The sequence below is a fragment of the Notothenia coriiceps genome, unplaced genomic scaffold, assembly GCF_000735185.1.
Source record: "Notothenia coriiceps isolate Sejong01 unplaced genomic scaffold, NC01 NC01_scaffold00026613, whole genome shotgun sequence".
NCBI lineage: Eukaryota > Metazoa > Chordata > Actinopteri > Perciformes > Nototheniidae > Notothenia > Notothenia coriiceps.
Genome location: NW_011359314.1, coordinates 743,050 through 751,553, shown reverse-complemented (window position 1 = coordinate 751,553; position 8,504 = coordinate 743,050).

Here is an 8,504-nt window from a genome sequence, read left to right as displayed (position 1 = left end):
TGAGAATAGACCAGACTCCAGCAAAAGGTAAATTTATGTCTTAGAGTGCGCCTTCTAGTGGGATCAACTGAAATGCCGCGGTATTGCCAGAAAAAGGCTAAAATGAATTGCGGTCTTTACTATAATTTGCCACAATTTTTCTACCCAAATATTCGGGCGGCCGGATTCAAAAGCCCAATGGGCCGTATATTGACCCGGCCTTAGTCTTGCCCATGCCTGCCCTAAAAGTTCTTGTCAGCCAAAGTAGCTCTGCTCTTGGCTCTGACATCAGCTAAAAGGGGTGAAATGATTTGCTCTGCTCTCTCTGTGGCTCCGTATGTCTCCAGATCCAAGGAGATGGAAGCTCAGCTGTGTTTGCACCTAGCCCGGCTTTATGCCAAAAAATTATCACAGGGCTCTTTTTTTTTTAGTCGAGAGTGATAACTTTGGATGGCTTTTTTTCCTCCTCCACATCAGGGGAGGAAGCCAACATCTCATCTCCCTCCGTCCGTGCTGCGCGCTTGTCATGCTATACGGCACGCGGCTGGTTGCGCAGTTCCCAGCGTCTGTTTGTGCATTACAGAGAGCGCTCAATAGGGCAGCCTCTGTCTGCACAACGCCTGTCACACTGGCTGTGTGAGGATGTGCTCACAGGCGTATGTCTTCTCTGGTTGATCCCCGGAGAACATTCAAGTGCACGGCGCCAGAGGAATTTTTACCTTTGCACGGGAGGAATGACGTGGAAGACATTTGCACTGCTGCATCTTGAGTCTTCCCCCTGTTACTTTTATTCGTTTTTATTTGGGGATGTCTCCCATTCCTCTCTGACAACTCAGTACTGAATGTCCTGTCAGAGTGGTAATGTCGGGGACACAAAGTGTGCCCTCTTTCCTGCCTGTCGGCACTCAGAGAGCTTGCCCTTTTTCCCTCTTTTTCGTTGTAACAAAGGTTGGGAATTTGGTCTCTACTTTTTATAACGACAGGTATTCACCTCCATTCCGCATGGGAATATTAATTTAAATGCTACATTTCAGGGACTGTGATGCTCCATTACGCATGGCGCATGGACATGGGTTATTAATTGAGTAGATGTGTTTTTTGCTACTTCTGGTACGGACGGACGCAGTGGGGCGTGGACTACATCCTGCTTCGCCTTTAACGCCAATCGTGATACCTTAGAGGGCAAAAGCACTTATATACGAAATAGACATGAGGGGTTACGTACTGTAACCCAGTTTCTAGAGTGTAGCGCAGCCCTCTAAGGTTTCGGCCCACTGGGCTCCGCGAATCGCTGAAGAAAACGCTGTTATGTGTGGGAGCAGATGGTCGCGCCTCACTTCCTATTTATACGGAAGTGAGGCCGTAGGTGGGGCCCACGTCATAGGTGGGCGTGGATTAAGTCTGTCAGTGCTGCACACGTGCAGTGGGATTACCCAATAGCGATAGCCTTAGAGGGCTGCGCCTATACTCATAGAAACTGGGTTACAGTACGTAACCCCAGTTGTGATGTGTATAAAGTGTTGTGCTCATTGTGATTTGTGGTCAAAATATCACATCCTTAATCCCCCACAAGCCTAATAATAACAACTGTTTGATGAATTGCCATAGAAATGGGTGTCCTCTTCCATGCTTTTCTTTATTGTGCAATCATCAGGTCAACAATGTGTTATTTTGGTTTATGACACCATATTTCGTACTAATTATAAACACTAAGAGTCTAAACTAATAGGAATGTATTTTTAAAGAAACTTATCAAATAAGGGATACTCCACTGGAGTCATTCAACCCCACTGGCAGAATGTATTTGTCAGACTTCAGCTTTTGTCATTCTCACTTACTAATTGGTGCCACACATGAGTTAAATCTAATGTAGGATAAACCCATATTATACTATACAATGCTATAGATTGTTTTAATATGGTGTTTATGTTGGTTAGTTCCTTTGGTTAATTAAGGTACTTTAAAGTAGAGCTTCATTTATTTCCTTCTTATTAGGCCTGCCAATAACATAAACATGACCGACTGAACAAAAAAGTAAAGTGGGCAACAGGATTTAGGATGAACATTTGTTATTATGTGAATCATGTAAAACAAAGGCAGAGCAATACATCTACGTTCATCCAGTACAAAAATAATATGTATAACAGCTGGGATACAACAGCTGCCCTCAGAATGAACTATGTTAATATGACAATCATATTTAAATACAAGATTGTCATTTATCCCACAGATGAAACATTATTGAACTTGGTATAGTGTATATAAGACTCATAAACTGCAAGTGTAATAAACATGAGTGGACTGAACGGACTAACAGACTAACAGGCTAACAACTTATAAGACATTTTAAATAACAAATGTCATACTAGATCTAAACACAATAAAGTAATAACTAATTAAGTACATTTTAAGAATTATTAAAGAATTATTTCAAATAAGAAAATATAACATAAAGGATAAGTGTTCACAATTTATTGCATTACATAATGCATTTATTTATGTACAAAAGTGGCATCCTCCTCCCAGCACCTTTTCTCTTGTAGTTCACGCAGCCTCCACCATGTGGCAGTCTAGCCACACTTTTAACTTCAGTAGATGCCGTCAAATCTACAAGACTGGGCAATCCATATTGACCAACCAAGCCTCAAGGGTATTGCTGAGATTGGCGCAGTGTGCCAATAATTGCACAGTTGCATTGCTCTCTACTGGGGTTTGTACTTTATTTAAAAACTCGAAGACTCTTTCCCTGGGCTTTTTGCTTTGAAATGTTTTTTTCTTTCTGTTCTCTCTTTCTCCTGCCGCTCTCTCCTTTGACTGGCAGGTGTGAGAGTGTGAATGGACTGCCCTGGAGGGGGTTAGGCACTGACCCTAAACTGCGAGTCTCCAGGCCCGTTCAGCTGGAGCCTGTTCAGGGTGCTCACATCCCCAGACACCCGGGAGAACAGCCCCATGTCGGCCCTCATCAGCTTTATTGGAAAGGCTTCTTTCACCTTAATTAGGGTGGCATGGAAAGGTTTGCTTAAAACCTGAAGGGGTGATGGTTGACGGGCAGGGTCGGCGTCATGGGGGGTCATTCGCGGGCCATGCCCCCCCAAATGAGTCACTGTTCCCCCCCAACGCAGGGCGGGCAAGCCTTGCCCCTTTGCCGTTTTTTTTTTTAATCATATAAGTGAAAACGTTTCCACTAAAAGTTTTTTGTGTGAAATAAATCAGAAATAAAGAATATAATATAAAACACAGCCTGAGGTGTGCTCACTGCTGCTCTCTGATTGGTGTGTTGCTTGACCAATGACCCCCGACCTTTGTTTTGTTATCATTACGTGGCTGTGTGTTTAGATGAAAGCTCAGTGGCGATCAGTTCATCTGTTATACTGATTATACAGTAAAGCCATAGAAAATAATACGATATACAGTACAGTACAAGTACTTCTGGGTCTCTGTATTTTATTCATGCTCGGCTCTGTGTGTGTGTGGCACAAGCGCATTTTGTGAGTGCGCGAGCGGTAACGTGGAATGTTGTTGTTAGCATCTGGTTAGCTAGCTATGCTAACAGATATAAAGAGCTGTTTCTACACCAAGGGGGAGGAGAGTCCTCTCCTGTCAGACTGAGAGGATCTTATAACGTCAGCTCAGTGAGGTAAAGGACACTCTCAGTGTTTAGATAGTTAACTTTAGTGTAAGTTATCTCAGTGGGTCTCAAACGGTTTGGTCACCATTTATGTAAACAAGTATTTGCGAGGAATACCTTTTTTATATGATCATTATAGTTATTAAAAAATAAGAGAATACATGAAAAACAGGTATGAAATACTATATGACAGTAACACAAGAATACAGTTTAAAAGGGGAGGTCCACCCCCCACCTAAAACATGTTCACATGGATAGGATACTAAATACATTTGCACACTTTTTATATGGTGGCCTATGTCCATATGTTTCTGTTTTGGTGGTCGTGCCACAACCGTGCATGTATGCACAAGTCATAGGTGCGCTATACAATAGCACTACACCCCTGCAATGTGTGTGAAAACAAGAGATTTTACAGTATGTTTTTTTAAATTGAAGTTGCGTTGGTGTTTGTGTGTTGGTTGTTGACGGCAATGTGTGCCCCCCTGTGGTAAATGATTTCCCCCCCATTCGATTTGTTCTAGAGCCGACCCTGTTGACGGGTCAAGGGACTGCTGCAATGTTGGTGTGGGTGTCTGAAGTTTATCTTTTGGGGCTCATAGTTCAATTCCAACTGTTCAACAGTATTACGGTCATGTTTCCCTTAAGTGGGACTGTTTGTGCTCTTTGCAATTTCACTGTCTGCAATGATTGTTGGGTTAAATGTCACCTGCGCTTTTCATCGCTGCACATGTTGTAGGAAAAAAGTTTACAATTTGATAAAGGATTTGAAAGTGCAATCATGGCCAAAGCCCCTGCTGAATTGAAGCGTCTCTGGACAACAACACCAGTCACTGTACTCCCCATGTGTAAGCCATATGAGCTAAAACTTAAGGTCATCGCTATGGCAACTTTACTGTTTAAATTGGAGTATGTTTAATCGCAATCCTCTGGCACCTGAAGACATTATCACCGCAAATCCCACTGTCAGTCATCGGAAGCATGAGCCTCCTGCCCTTTAAAGCAGGCTGTACGAAAGAAACAAGGCTGTACAAAAGTTGTGTTCACAGTGATTTCTAAAGTAAACCAGACACGTTTCGCTCCTTGTGAATGCCACTGAATGCTCAACACATGGACATATCTATGATTGTTGTGTGTTTGGCGATTGTTTATCAATTGTTGAGTGTGTCCTCTCAAAAGATCGACGTCTTTCTGTGAAATTCGCCTGCTTTCACGAACCGTCACGCTTCAACATCATCTGTGAGATTGTCTGTTAAGGCCTTGGTTGCAGTTTTGTAATCATATTTATTTGCCTGGTGTATTGATTGCATGACCTGTTCGTAATGACAGCCGGCTGCAGCAGAACTGATTAGACAAGGGTCAATACAATAAGTTAAAAAAAAGCACTTGTAGGAACTTTAAGAAGCATGCTGTGTTTTTCCTTTCTGATACATTTTTGGTTGTGCTTCAATCACCCCTGAGTAAATTAGGACGATGACATCAGGCCGATGGCTGTGGTTGGAGACACCTTCCAAACAGGGAAATTAATTTATGAACCATCGGTGGAATCCGGGTCTGGCCCACATAAAGCAATCGCGTTAATCTAGAACAGCCCCCCCTCCCTGGAGAAATAGCAGTTTTCAGTTGTCCCAGGAAGGGCCAGGTTGTCTTGGCAACACTGAGCATTGAATGCAGTCCTTCAATAAACAAACATTTGAGAAAAAAATAACCTTAATGAGTTGTGTGTCCAGGGCAATAATCTACCTTAAAGTCATTGATCAGCTGCTCCCGGCCAAGTGACAGTCAATATAACTGAGTCGGATGGACGTGATGACCAGTGGCTGCAAAACAAACAAACACGTCTGAGCTCAAAGAACACACTCTGCTCAACATGAAATGCTTGTGCCATTGTGGGGAGGGAACAAAAGCGCTCGAGGGGAATGAGAGCGTGTGAGACGTTGGCTGTGTTTACAAGCACCCGGGTCCTGGCTGGTCGGCTCGGGTTCACCCAACGGTCACCAGTTCTGAGGTCTCAGGGTCTCAGGTCTTTTTGAAAGAGATCTGTGAAGCAGAATTAAAGTGATCTACCTCCGGACGGAGGACCATAAGGGCTTTTGGTCTTTGAAACAGTGAAGAGGAGAGAAACAGAGCGAGAGCAGGGAGGACTAAAGAGGGAGCCAGGGGGGAAAGAGGAGAAGAAAAATTATGTGTAATGAGTGTGTTCCCCTGCCTGAGCCACTTTGAAATGTGACTAAATGGCCCACCTTCTGTGAGGCCGGTCCCTGGCTTGAGGGCAGCGAGGAGCCCAGCGAGAAAACCAAAGCTGACCGAAGACTGAGTGCTTCAACTCCAAAAGGTGTACAGCATGTTTAGACGTTTGGATAATACTTCCTCAATTAATCCTTGTTGAGAAATGTAAAACTAAGTGCTTAGCATGGAAGTCATGTGCTTAAGATGAAAGACAAATTACATGTCTATTAATTTAATCCCTATAGTTGAATATTTTCTCAGCGACTCTATTTTCGACTTCATTAATTAGTTCTAAAACTTAGTTCACGACTTGAACCATTGACTTTTATAGTGTCGAACATAGTGATAAGATGTAAACAGTATAATTATTTTCAACCTTGCTCCTTAAGAATACCTCCTTAAAAATTATACAAATTCTAAGGAAAAATGTAACACAAAAAACATCATTCTGCAAACTGATTTTCCAGGCAATATGTGCAATTTTTCCCTATAGGCAACACATTTCAGAAGCTATTAATTAGTTGGTAACTTCCAAGTAAACATGCTTTTAGCCAATATACAGCATTCTCACGACTCAACCATATGTTCTCTGCAGTTTTCACCTTCTTCTCAGTTTTCTCTCTTGAGATGACAGTGTTTGCACCATTTCTGTTAACTGTGCAGGATTTCTATTTTTGCTATCCCCCCCAGGATGAACAAAAGAGCAGGATTATAAAGAGAGGGCTTCTGTTTATAGTAATACACAGTTCTGCAAATTCTGTGTCTTATAGGACGAACAAGATCTACATCACAGGCTCTTAGTTTTTAATGGGCAAAATGCAAGCATAAGTCTTAAAGATACACAGTGGGTCAACAAATATCATGGAAAGTGAAGAGGCTGTACTGACATGGGAGTATTGACTGTGTTGAATGAGTGCAGAGGGAAAGCAGGGTAACAAAGGAGAGGAGTGGAAAGCAGTCCTTGGAGCCAAAACCAAATCGCATCAGTAACTGCTGCGCCCCGGGGTGAGGGCAGGCTCAGTCAGCCGTGCCTTGCAACTAGGATAATTAGTTTTGGAAAGGAATATCAACTGATATAATTGAGCATTCTCCGCTAATGAAGATCCTCTGTGTTGTCACTGGTGAGGCGCTAATTGATGGGAGAGGGATGGGGTGGGTGCAGGGAGGGGGGGCAGGGCGGTGAAGGATATGATGGTGGAAGTGCTGCCCGATTTGATCACTATAGGACAGGTTTTATTTAGTAGTCATTGACTCACTGTCTTCTTTCGTTTTTACAAAGACCTGTAAGTGTGTTTGTGTGTGTGACAGGCTCATTCCCCTCTGTTGCTGCGCTCCCTCTTAATGTTTGCTATGAGATGAAAGACCTCACAGCAGCGTTTAGACAGATAAGAGTATACAGAGGAGGTCGGGGGGGCTACAAAAAAAAAGTCACAGGAGTCCACAGGACGGGGGTGGAGGGATTTTAGGGGTTGCACAGGTCGTGTTGGGAGTTACGATCGAGGGAAGCAGAGGTTCGAGGATTTGTGGAGGGAGGGCCGTGAGGAGGGGTCATGGTGGAATCAGTTGAGGGAATAATAGGAAAGCTAATTGGTTTTGACAAGTTTGGGGAGCTGGAAGTAATGCGGTCCTTTTTTAAAGGGGAGATGAGGGAATATCCAGGAAAGCTATGAGATAATCAGGGGTACCATTCAGGAGCGGGGCAAGGGGAGGGACCTGAGACCTGTGACCTGAGCCAGAACACGGGGCCGGCTAGTGATCCTGAAGGGCCCGTGGAACAGGGGCAGCGCTCCTTTGCCGCCTACAGGGGGCGACAGGTTGAACATTGATCGAAAAGTGATAGCTGAGTTTAAGATTTGACAGTTGCGAGACCTTTATCACATGATACACATATGACCTTCGGGTGAAGTCTCAAATACCTGTACAAAGATGTATCAAAGTGCTTTCATGATGAATAATGCTCTTTATGAAGACGTTTACATACATCCTTGTTAACTTGAAGACTGACAGGCAGGCAGAGAGATGGAAATACAGAATACTAGACGCGCCTGTAACACAGACAGATTTTCAGACTGTCAGACAATACTGATCTACTATCCGCTGTCACACATCTCTGGAATCAGGCATGGTCCCTCCCGGCGGCAGGGCTATGCCAGATCAGCTCCACAGACGGCTCACAGCAGCCAGCATGGAGACAGACTGACGCAGAGCAACCATCTAAGGTGTTTGAACACAAACAGAGGATTAACAGAGTTCTGGGCACGGAGGTGATGGTAAATAGAACACCATACAGGCCCACTCCACAGGACAGGAAAGTGATTTTACACTGATTCCAAATTAATGTTGGAGGGTAATGGAGTCAATGTGCAGCTTTTTCCTGTCCAGTTTGCAGGAGCGCAAGAAGCAATGCGTCCTGTGAAGATTATGCTTTTGAAAAAGGAATATTCTACTTTCACCAGCAAAATATTGAGAGGCAAAGAAAGATCTTTTGTCGGGCTGAAATTGAAAATTCCTGGTGGTGTCAAAATGGAAGTAAACGGTTGAGATGAAGTCAAATATTCTGCCCGCCGCCTGCTGACACTTGCATGGCTTGATCTCTGTTTTCAGATAACATCACATATATATACAGCAAGGGAAACACACACACACACACACACACACACACACACAC